The sequence below is a fragment of the Gigantopelta aegis genome, chromosome 7 (genome assembly GCF_016097555.1).
Source record: "Gigantopelta aegis isolate Gae_Host chromosome 7, Gae_host_genome, whole genome shotgun sequence".
Lineage (NCBI taxonomy): Eukaryota > Metazoa > Mollusca > Gastropoda > Neomphalida > Peltospiridae > Gigantopelta > Gigantopelta aegis.
The window spans coordinates 12,715,264-12,728,320 of NC_054705.1; the positions used below are offsets into that span (position 1 = coordinate 12,715,264).

The window sequence follows — 13,057 nt, forward strand, 5'->3', positions numbered from 1 at the left end:
ACCTTGCTATCAGCAATAATTTTCACATCTAGAAATGTCACCGATTTATTACTCAAATCAAGTGTGAACTTAAATTTGGGGTGTTGTTCATTAAGTTTATTAACAAACTCTAGAATATCCGGTTCTGAGGCAGTGGACCAAGCCCAGATGTCATCAATGAACCTGTATTTAATGTCAGGTCTCTTGGAAGTGTTTTCCCAGTACTTGTACATCCAGTAGGACATATGTATATTAGCATAGGTAACCGCAAAGGGCGTCCCCGTGGCTGTACCCGATATCTGCTTAAAGAATCTATCTATCTTGAAAAGAAATTCATTGTTGTGAAGTACAAAATCAGCTATCTTAATGACAGCTGTAGTGTCGTCTCCGTGTAGCAGTCCTGTTTCTACAATGGCTGTTTCTAGGGCAACAAGTCCTTATTTTGTCTTGCCATATGTTAATATGTTAATAAAGCAGTTACTGATTAATCCTAAAATATAAATTATATTTCGGTCACCTTCATAGATTTAAAAATACAAACAGTACATAAAATGTGTATCTTTCATTTGAAGAATCTATGTGAAAAAGTTCAAAATTTAAACAAATGCGAATCTGCAATGCATTACACTCTAACAGGCACATAACAGTTAAAACAATATTTGTGTAAGTTGAATCTTCTGTAGTTACACTGATTGTTGGGTTTTAGACATAAAATAAAAAAATGCTGTAAACAGGCCGGGGTCAACATTAGATATTCCTATTCCTCTGAAAATAGGCATCAGATTAATTCAATATTTTGATACTTTGTTTGTAGATAGGCAACATAAATTAAAGCTGCAATTTTAAGATATTTCACCTGTCAGATGCACAGAATCTGCTATACAAACAGAACTTACACATAATTCGCAATAGAGGCCAATACACATCACCTATACATACGCGTTTTTAATACAATGAATCCCATGCGAAGTAACCAACTACATACCAGAACTTTTCTTACAACATGACACAACAGAGGGGACAATAATAATAATAATAATAATAATAATAATAATCATAATAATAATCTCAGCAAAACAATAGGTTCCTAGCCTTGGCTTGGGAATCTAAATATAAAATCAGAAAATCAACTTCAAAACCCAAGAGTCTAGGCTGTGGCCACCCTGACAATTCAGAATATGGCCCCAGGAAAAAATATGCCATTGTAAAATATAATGCATGACATTTACCGCGTCAGATTTGTTATTAATTTGTGAGAGAAGTTTAATTTGGCAATGATAAAAACAGAAAGAAAAAAGAAAGAATAAAAGTGATGTTGAAAATTGAAAGTGCCATGATAATATAAATGCCGGAGACAGCTGAAAACGCTGTGACAATCTCAACGGCATTGCCTATTGCCAGGTAATACCGAACCACCACCCCACCCACCACCCCGAAAAACGTTTCACAGTGCAGTGTTATACTTTTCAAACAGTTGTACAGGGAAAATGTAGACCGAAAGGTCCGCTAGGTTCATATTCGACCCGCCGTCCATAGAAACACACACATCCACACCACTATATTCTACTCAAAACATGCAAACAACAACCATGAAAAGAACCAAAACCAACGCCCCAACACAATAACATAAAAAATAACACACAAAAATAAAGAACAACAATAAGAGCAGATACCTTTCCCGAAAATGAAAGAAAATATGTGACAAAGGTATGATTAATTAGCAACATAAATTATCTGATGCTGTAATAGTAGCATTCTTATGATAGAAGTGTCTCAGGCATGCAGGTTAGTAGTAGTATGTGTTCCCCCTGTTCATGTTATATAAAGCAAGTGTGCAAAATGCTGACATGAAAAAAAGATGGCTTAGTTAATGTCAAGAATGAAAGAAAAGAAGATGCAATACTCACAGTCTTTTCCGGGTACTGAATTAGAAATAAAAATAATAAACTAACCTTTTAGTACAGATCATCAACTTAACACCTTCACAGCTGTATCTAGCGTCGCAGGAAGTACAGTTATGCACCCTCAAAATTACAAAACTGTCTGATAATTCATATATCATTTACACTTCAATATCAACAAAACACTGCTGTAAGAAAAGTTTATTTTGTAAACCCTTATTATTGTCATGGATATAAATTAATTGATCATAAATATTGAATTTTGTTTAGTTCTGCTATACACAAGCCGACAGTGCATCATAGCGTTGACATGTTATATGGCAGTGATAACCCAGTTACAAATGTTTTACATAAAAAAGTGGTATATATCATTAATATGTATGGTAACTCATTAATATGTAATTGTATGCACGACGTCACAGGTCAGCAGCGTAGACAGAAGGTCGGCAGACTTTATGTACTAATGCATGTGTTGATGACGTCATTAATTAAGCTAGAACAATGTATTGGTATGTTCAGCTCCGGCCACAGGTCCCTCATTAATATGCACGATAACACATTAATATGTCAATGCATGCACGGCATCACAGGTCAGGAAACATCGGCGGACTTTATGCACTAATGTAAGTTTTGATGAGTCCATTAAAAAAAAACCCGTTTGTTTAATTTAACGATGCCACTGGAGCACATTGATTTTTTATCTTATCATCGGCTATTGGACGTCAAACATATGGTCATTTTGACAGTTTTTTTAGATGAAACCCGCTGTCGCCACATAGGCTACTCTTTTACGACAGGCAGAAAGGGATCTTTTATTTGCGCTTCCCACAGGCAGGATAGCACAAACCATGGCCTTCGTTAAACCAGTTATGGATCACTGGTCGGTGCAAGTGGTTTACACCTACCCATTGAGTCTTGCGGAGCACTCACTCAGGGTTTGGAGTCGGTATCTGGATTAAACATCCCATGCCTCGACTGTTTATTAATTAAGGTAGAACAATGTATAGTAAACACTGCGTTATAAGGAATACGGCACGAGTCACGTGGCCGTTCAATAAAGTTAATACGACCACGCAGCATTGTAATAAATTGCATTTAATCAATTAATCCAATCTTGTAAAAACCTTAGAATTATAAATAAAACGTTGGTCCAACAACAAATCGACCGCAGTTCATTTTTAACAAACAAATGCACATACACCCCGAGGAGAAAAACAAAATCAATACCAAGCTGAATACACTGTGGTGTTATACAACCTGCCGTCACGCACACTCGAGCGCGATCGTATTGACTTTTCTGAACATCTGCCCATTTCATTCATACAACGGGCACGTGATTCGCACCATATTCCTTATAAGGCAGTGATTACTATCAATTGTTCTACCTTAATTAATAAACTTATCAACACTTAGATTAGTGCATAAAGTTCGCCGTCGTTTCCACTACGCTGCTGACCTGTGACGTTATGCATGCATTTGCATATTAATGAGTTATCATACATATTAATGAGACCCTCACCTGCGGCCGGAGCTGAACATACCACTACTGTCACTTGAGGTGGACTCATTCAGCTGATTGGGTTTTTCTCGTTCCAACCAGTGCACCACAACTGAACAATATGCATATAAAATATCCCTTGTTGCAATGGGAAAACTGAAGCGGGTTTCCTATGATGGCTATGAGTCAGAATAACCATATGTTTGGCATTCAATAGCCGATGATTAATTAATCAATGTGTTCCAGTGGGGTCGTTAAATAAAACAAACTGTATTTAGTTGGAAAACAAGATTACTTGTTATTATAAGACATCATTGGACTCTAGTGTAATAACATATATTTCATCCTATGGTCATGTTCCTGGAATAGACCAGTTAGTTTGCACAAACAACTTCTTAAACACCGGTCGAACTTAGCGAGTTAAGACCAATTTTATGATACAGATCTTAAAATTAACAACCATTCAACAGAGCAATTTTAGTGTGATTTTAAAGTCAAACTTACTACAGTCACGTGCCTAACTAAGACTAAAATCTTAAAGTTATTTAGATCAATGATAGTCATTCTTTGCACCCCTTTTTTGGCTTTGTACATACTAAATATAACATATCCAACGATACGAACATGGAAACTTTGTTGTCTGATCTAATAACTATTAGCAACGGGGTTGAGGTTAGTAGACTATTTTTTATTTTAATGTGGCATAGCATTCTAATGACATAGCTAATTGTAAATTTTAATTACATCTGTATTCCATTAACGTCCCTCTCCATCTTCTTACAATAACAATCAACTGGGTGCATGACGTTTCCGCTTTAATAACGCTGGAAAATCCTAATGCAAAATTGCTATTGAAAAGTGTTTGTTTCAACATTACTAATAGTAGAGGCAAAATAATCAGTTCCATGACCAATTTACTGGGACAAAGGTTTGAAGATGTTTTTCTTATTTTTAAAGCCTTCTGAATAAAATTAGCGGGGTTGAGCGTCTCAAAAGTGTGAGCCAACTACACCAGGTGGCGAAATCCAAGATGACCACCTAAATTATGAAAACACGTCTTTTTTCAACTTCTGTTTGTCGTATGAAGATAATTTCAATGTCTAAATATATGCTTTGGGGATCACAGAATTAGAATTATTTGAACACCTGTGGTGTTCACCAGGATCTATAAGCTACCTTTTAGTATATTTTTCTTTAAATACAGATCAAAATAAACATCAACCCCAACATACTTACATTAATTCCATCATCTAATTGTAGGAATATTTCCCCACACAATCGATTACAAATTTTTATGATCGATTATCATTCACATTGGTAGAACTAAACTTATAAATGTTCTGTTATATTTCTTTATTGGAACAAACAATGTACCAATTTAGTAATTCCATATTATTTCACTTAGTATTTTACTAAACACTTTTTGGACTATACATGCAAGCTGTTGACATACGAGTGCCTTTTATGTAGTAGCTTCAGTCCTATAAAATCATTTTAAAACCAAATTTTAACACAAACATCAATTTTCTATTTTAGGTGTAAATGTGGAAAATGTGCAGTCATGGATACAGCACTTGAGTGCAAGTGTTGTTTTGAACACAAATGTTGTCAACATAAAACTGACGAACCCAGACATTCCTGGAGCTGCTTTGAATCAGCATGTTTAAATGTATGGACACTGAAAGTTGCATACATGACTTACAAACATTTTGATGCCAAAATAAATGGAACAAGAAATGAGTACGTTTAAATTGTTTTAATTCATGAATATTTTTCCTGTTATACATATCAAACAGTGTCTCAAATCATTCAAGGCTAGCTTTGAATCAGCAGGAAATGTTGCCAAATTATCTATCATATCAATTATTTCATGAAATTATTTTGTTAAAATTGTTTTGGAAATTCGCATTTGGCGAATTTGGCGAGTGCCAGAGCTAGCCGCGTCATTTATGTTATAGCCAATTTTAAAATACTTAGGATAATCAGTTGAATAAAATAAATAACAAATAAAAACATAACACACTATCCAAAGGCAGTATTGATTTATAAATATTTGAGTACGATTTTATTCAGGTAAAACAGTTTTTGGCATACAGCTGACCTGATAGACAATGCCTCAAAAACTCTGTCTGTAATGGCTTCAAGCTTGGTTATTATTAACAATTAAAACTAGTGTTCAAATCTACAAAATCTGTTTCTAAGTTTCATTATTATTGATACTTACCTAGTACTAGCACAACAACAATCATATACAACCCGAGTAATCTGCTCCACTGCAGAAATGTTTTCCCTTGTCAGGTGTATTCGCACATTAACAGACCATTGTCTTCGATTCAAAGTATGTAATGACTGAATCAAGGGAAGACCTAGGGGCAGGTGGGAGGTTACCGTTGTTGTGCTAGTACTAGGTAAGTATGAATAATAATGAAAATTAGAAGAAAAAAATTACAATAGTCTTATTCAACTTACTGTACTAGCACAACAACTATGCTATAACGGATGTGATAGCATAGTTGTGCTAGTACAGTAAGTTGAATAAGACTACATTTTTATGAACTTATTTTTTCTATTGTTCATTTGCAGGAAATATAGGTACATTGCCTACAGACAGTTTGTATGTTGGTGTTGGGGCATTATTGGAAAGCACAACAGAAAAGTCCTTCCATCCTGTGTTGTGGTTGCTATCCGCAACGATTTTCAGTCAGATTTGTGTCAAGGTTTTTAAATGCCTGCACTACCGGTAGATTAAACCTTGTACTGTGTGTGTAGCTATGGCTTCTTCCATATCTTGTCGATCAAAGTTAGAACACAAAAAGCTGTGAATGTTTATAGAGTCCAGAATAGAGGAAAATTCTGATGGATTTGAGATCACTCCATCACACAGCATGGTCATCAGTTTGTCAATGTACCCTAAAATAACAACCATATAACCTACATGATTAATAAAGTTATTTTATATATACATACATGCTTTTGTGTCCATCAATCAGTCATATTTATTTTGTTTCCAAGATGATAAATAATAAAATTTTATGTTGCTGAAAATAATCGACACATTAAGTGCTACTCTTGAGTCTCCCTGTCCAGTCTTACAGTCTGAATGTTTTGTGAAAGTTCTTGTGTTGAAATATAAAAAACAGCATCTAATATTTGTTGAATTTAAGTTATGCATTTGTTATTGACACATTAAGCTATACAAAAAGTATTATTTGTTTTAAATAAAAAAAATCAATAATGAATTCGTTCTGTACCTAGCATATGTTGGTGGTGTTTTTCTTTCTTTCACTGTGTATCCACCTTTCTTAAATTTGGGGAACTCACTGTGTATGCGATTTGTCCGGTTTTTTTTTGTTGCAGCTGGGCGATTGCTGTTTTCATTGAAGTGTAATGCTGTCAGATAAAGTCTGGAAACTGTAAATAAAGTACTTAGTAAAATTAAAATTGACACCCCAGCATCTGTTTAATCAACAGAAATTGTGCCACATATAAATCTCAAATTTCCATCCTCGCACATCAAAAGAATAAAACAAAAATGTGTTTCAACTTAAATGCTACTTGATGTCCTGTATATTAATTATTTTACATCCTGTCCCCATTTCGAAAAGAAATTCTTATAATTTATTTTGGCCACACCAGTCATACATTATTTCTGAGATTAACACCACCCGGAAAACATCAAGTGTCAAACATGGTATTTGTAACACATGGGACAAAATATCCAACTATTGCCACTTAAGCTACTATTTGATTAGCAGAAAAGGGCATTTTACTTGCAGTTTTCACTTGACAGTATGATATAAAAGTCAATACTCAACTGAACTACAAATGGCAAATTGTCCATCGTTTTAAATATGAAAATCGTTACCTGCACATCATTCTTTGTAACTGAATGCTGTCATCTTGGGGCAGACATGGGTTATAAGCACATGGAAGGCCTCCACATTTGAAGTCTGGTGAAGAGGGCTAAGCTGTTTGATGTCATTACACAAGCGTGTGTTTTCTATTATCTTGACACGTTTTCCACAACTTTTGGAATCTAACATAATAATAATAATAATATATATATATATATATATATATATATATATATATGCGTGCGTGCGTGCGGACGTGCGTACGTGCGTACGTACGTGTGTGTGTGTGTGTGTGTGAAGATAAATATTACAAATGAGCAAATTCTGCACTTTTTAACAATTTTCTTTTTATAGTCCCAAATGCTGTTTTTCATGAATTTGTTTTAACTGTTACAATAAATTGTATGCTCTATTATATGGGGGAAGCAAAGTATAAACTTTCATAAAATGTGGGATAATTTAGTTGCCATGTAATAAAACAATGTTACATATTTAGTTTTCAGAAAAAATAACTGCTGATGGATGAAGCAAAAACCCCAATATGGTCATCAAATGTTTAAAAGAAAACTTGAAAAAAAAGAATTCAGTAGACATTTAAAAAATAATATTGAAGGCAAAATTAAGTCCATAATGTACACTGTAATTATATAAAACAAATATACCTTGTTTAAGCCACTTCTTTCTATGTGCTGCATTCTCTTCCAAGTTTTCATGGATACATTTGGGGAAGTTTGGTCCATGACCTGTGTGAATATTTTGTATGTCCAAGGGACTTCCATTTAGCCAGCATCATATGCTGGTCTCCACTGGGTGTAGAAGAACCGCACCAGTATAGATGGTTGGATATAGTTTTAATCCAGGGCTTCAGATCACAGCATCCATCTGGCATGGCCACTGCAGTTATTTTCGTTTTTACTCCTGATATGAATAAAAAGAAATTAGTTATGATAAAAAAAAAAAAAAAAAAAAAAATAAAAAAATCCTATTAGGATTACAAAAGGGCTTGCCACAAGTTTTAGATTTGTGCCCCTGATGTATGCTCACCAAGTTTGTTTTGAGTGCATTGATTTATTAATCATCGGCTACTTGATGTCAAACACTTGGTAATTTCATCATTAAGTCTTAGAGAAGAAACTCACAGCATCTATTAGCAAGTGATATATTATATAACCATTCCAGACAGGATAGCACATACCACAACCTTTGTGATATACCAGTCATATACCACAAATAGTCATGCTGGGATAAAGATAATACTTGCCTTTGGCAACATGCCAAACATCGTAGTAATGTTTTTTTTTCAGCAAGGTTTTCTCTCAGTCACTTCTGGATTTGTGGATGGCGATCTGTTATGATGACGTCCAGCAAATAGACTGTATCCTTTAAAAAATTATACTGATCGTATCAAGCCTTCTTTCTCCATGGCTACGATGTGTGTCACTTCATTGCTCTGAAATGGAAAGGAATACAGTTTCTTTATGCAAGATTAGTCTCAAACTCAGTTGATTTATTGAATATTGAAAAACGTTCTCTTCACATATAAGTAACCTAGATAAACTTGCAGGCATTGAATTTGGGGATTTCTTTCAAGACTGCCAGAATCATAAAAATGGTGTAATATAGATATTTTTGGATTCTGTCTCGATAGTCACAGAAGCCTGCTAAATTTTTAAATAGCGAACAACAAAAAGCTGTCTGATTTTAGACCTACCAGGTGAAGTAGCAGTGACCTGCTAAAAGCAATACATCACAGAAGTCACGCTTTTTCATACATTATCCCAAAGCCTTGCATACTACATTTCAGCAGGCCATACTATATTGTCTTCGCCGGACATATTTCCTTTGGCTTGTTATTTGCAAGAAATAACAGTAAGCCATATTTTACTTTATATTTCGAGCCCTGAGTTTGGAATTTTGATCGTTTTGATGTTACCTTCATTAAATATAATAATGATACTCAACGTTTATTCACGAAACGGCACTGAAGTTTCAGTTAGTTATATGTACATTTTAATAACAATCTAGTAAAATACTATACCTGAACACGTTGAATATCAACCACTTTGTTAATTCTTTCTTCAATCATCGAGTACGATCCGTTCTTTGCACAGTGGCCAGGTGAGTCTGATCGGCCATCTCCCCCGAGGATTAAACCGCTATCCATTGTTGCAAGACCTCAGCTTGGTTCAATTTCCACCCATAGTAGACTGTGGGTATCAACAATGTGGTAAAACATATAGATCCTGACAACTGAATGTTTCCACATGGAATGTCTCCATAAGAAGGCCGTGAACTCCAGATTCTTTCAAATCCATAACTCCGATAAAGACATTTCTGTAGAACAGAAACTTTACTTCCTTGTCTGTAGTTTTCATCAACTATGCAGTGCCTGGAGCAGATAGGGCAATTGGAGAATAACTCCCACAAACAACTTTTGAAAACTATATATTTTATTTCCTGAACAGGATCCACAGCACCACTGAAAATAAAAGTTACAAATATACTTTTATAATAGATTATGTTTTTGCTGCTGTAATTACTGATTATAATACATATAGTAAAGGCACTGAACATAGTTACTACAGTGTAAATCAGTTTAGGCTGTTAAGGATTTATATCCCATTAATTAAATTGTCCATGCATCTATACACTTTACAGCAATATGATTGGTCCAGAGGTGATTACTTTTTTGCCTTCACATCTTGGTGAACCTAAAAAATGTAAGTTACACCTACACTCCGTTTTTGAAGAATAAACATGAAAGGAAGGAAAATATTTAACAACGCAATCAGCACATTTTATGTATGGTTATATGGTTAAGGACCACCAGGGCGACCAACTTTCCGGAATTTTCCGAAAAAATCCGGAATGTTTAACCCATATCCGGAATTCTGGAATTAATGCCAAATATATTTTTAATTTTCTATATTTTTAAATCCCGAGTTTATTAAACAGAGTTTATCATTCTGCATTCACCATTGCAACCTGAACTTGGTATTATCGACTGTTTTGTGCTATTACTAAGACGTTTATCTATTGGCTATATTTGTCAACGTGCAACCAATGAAAATGTTTTTGACAATTGAGTAAACTGAAGCCATGTATGAAATTTGTCGAATCTGATTAAAATTAGCTCTACTGGATCTACCCTGGTAGATCTAACAGCATTGCGTGGACTCACATGTCCAGGTGACATTTCATCTATAAATAACAATAACAATTCAAATATCGACCAATTACACTTCGCCATTTATAGCGTTATTCGGGAGCATACAAATTCTAAAAATATCGGGCGAGACTATTTATGTAATAGGCGAACTTCGTAATTCACCCGAATCATTTCGTATACCCTCGGCATAATCCCGAATGTTTTCAAATTCTTTTTAAATCACTGGCATGATTTTGCAAGTAAGATTTTGGTTCGTCGAATGAAAGGTCAACTGGACATGAGCTCCAACGGGCTGCTGTTAGATCCACATGTAATAGGGTAGCTAATTTTAATTAGATTGGAAATTTGTCTTACTTGTTATGTAGTTTATGCATTCATTTTGAAGCTATTTCAAATATCATATAGTAATTACTACGGGACAGACATCGGTTCTATGGCGATGCATGCAACTTCGCCACGGTGTGTAAAAACCAGAACATATAGCAGAACACTTGCGATCGTACGAAAACAAAAGAAATGGATCCACAATTCTCTACTTAAGTTCTTTTCCTATCCTTTCACGTGCAGCAATTCACTAAATACTATTTAGCTACCAGTAACTTCTGACACATTCATGACATTAATATTAATTAATTAATATACCTACCGATCTTGTTTTATTCAAATAAGTTAAACTATACAAAATGTACATTTTTACAAACCATTTTTAGATTTTGTCGCGAAAAGTGATACTCTAATAGTAAAGCAAGCGTAATGCAGACGATAGCCAGTCTTAATGTGGGTACCAGACGTTTCGTCTCTGATTCAGTTAACCACAAATTAGTTCGACCCTACTGATGAAATAGTGCAAATGTGGCAATGTACCTTCATAAAAATAACATTGGGCCCAAGTTTCTCGCTTTATTACTAATCTGTAGGTGGGAGTGAAATTGTACTACACTATTTGCTAATAAAGTGGGTTTTTTTGTGTGATGATTTTGTATGTTTGGTATCTATATATATCTCCCTCTCTATATATATATATATCTCTCTATATATCTCCTCTCTCTCTCTCTCTCTCTCTCTCTCTCTCTCTGCTCCCCTCCTCTCTCTCTCTCTCTCTCTGTGTGTGTGTGTGTGTGTGTGTGTGTGTGTGTGTGATAATGCTGTTAATTGCTGTACTAGGTATAGTAACTTTATTTACACTGATGAATATATTTATCATGTTTTGTAAAGTACACAAGCCATAAAGTAGGGCTATGCTTAAAAGCGAAGTAGAAAATAATTCTGTCACTTATGTGGATTGATTTATACTTTTATTATTGAATACATAACATTCCAATAAATAATAAAAATAGAATGTATTGTTGTGTATGTCTTTGGTTGTTTTTTTGTGTTTTTTAATGTCAAATATGGCGCTGCTTAAATTATTATAATTTGTTTTTGAAAATGGTGTTTTTCCGCGCTTTAAACTATTGTTTTGAAAGGGGCGTTCACGCCCTAAAAAACGAAAATACCAGAATATTCCAGAAAAATATTTCCATTAGGTTGGTGGCCCTGGACCACACATATATTGAGAGAAGAAACCTGCCGGCGTCACTTCATGGGCTACTCTTTTCGTTTAGCAGCAAGGGATTTTTATAAGCATCATCCCACAGACAGGATAGTACAAACCACGGCCTTTGTTACACTAGTTGTGGAGCACTGGCTAGAATGAGAAATAGCCCAATGGGTCCACCAACAGAAATCGGTCCAAGACCGACTGCACATCAAGCGAACACTTTACCACTGGGCTACGTCCCGTCCCAAACATGAAAGATACCAACGCAACAAAATTGTGTGACAGATACCATATAATGGTACAATTTCTTATAATACGATAAATTAATAGAAAATGCTATAGCAGAGTAGACATGTATACACAATGGTAAAAAAAAACCTCTTCGTTAATGAAATGAGAATCAGTCCGTGTACGAAAAGCCATAGCTTTTACTTACGAGATATTGCTTTCAAAATACATTTCTTCCTCTTGTGGATGATACATTCCAATGCTGCTAACATTCATCTCATCATCATCACTCCCCGCTGGGGTGGAGAGTACCTTCTTAGGTGTGTGGAACCAAGTCCAACACTTGTCATTACAGGACCAACCTGAACAGCTTAAATAAGTGCATTCTTTGTCATATAACATTTAACGTTTAGGTGTAAAAACATGTATACATGTAATAAAAAAGACTAAAATATATAGTGTACATGTATAAAAAGTATTTTCATAAAATGTGTTCATTATATTCATTATGAATAGCTAATTTTAACAGGGCTGTTATAATGTCATTATAGTGCTACATAGCTGTTGGAGTATAAGTACATCTTAAATCTGAAAAAAATATTAGATAAATTAATCTGTGAAACTTACATTTGCTTCGATGAGGACGTTTTATCAATGACAATGAAGTCTACAACTTGACTGTCCTTGTAAATCCAGGCTGAACCTCACACTGCGTCCATGTATCTTTAGATGTACATGTAGATTGTTTATCATCATCATGGACCTCGCCTATCGCATCTAACTCATGAACCTCATCATGAACCTCATCAGCTTGGACATCACCAACTGCACCATCCTCATATAACTTAGCATCATGTGATTGGAGAATCTGAAGAATTTTGAGTAAAA

At 34.8% G+C, this 13,057-nt stretch overlaps 1 long non-coding RNA gene and 1 pseudogene across 1 annotated transcript; both read right to left on the reverse strand.

Annotated features, from left to right (window-relative positions):
• Nucleotides 1–6,099: 6,099 nt before the first annotated feature.
• Nucleotides 6,100–8,144, reverse strand: LOC121376897. Its single transcript, XR_005958553.1, has 4 exons — nucleotides 7,895–8,144; nucleotides 7,244–7,414; nucleotides 6,630–6,789; nucleotides 6,100–6,288 (listed from the first exon to the last, which is right to left on the reverse strand). It is a non-coding gene; the product is annotated as an uncharacterized LOC121376897 (long non-coding RNA).
• Nucleotides 8,145–8,449: 305 nt separating this feature from the next.
• Nucleotides 8,450–13,057, reverse strand: LOC121377900 (annotated as a pseudogene).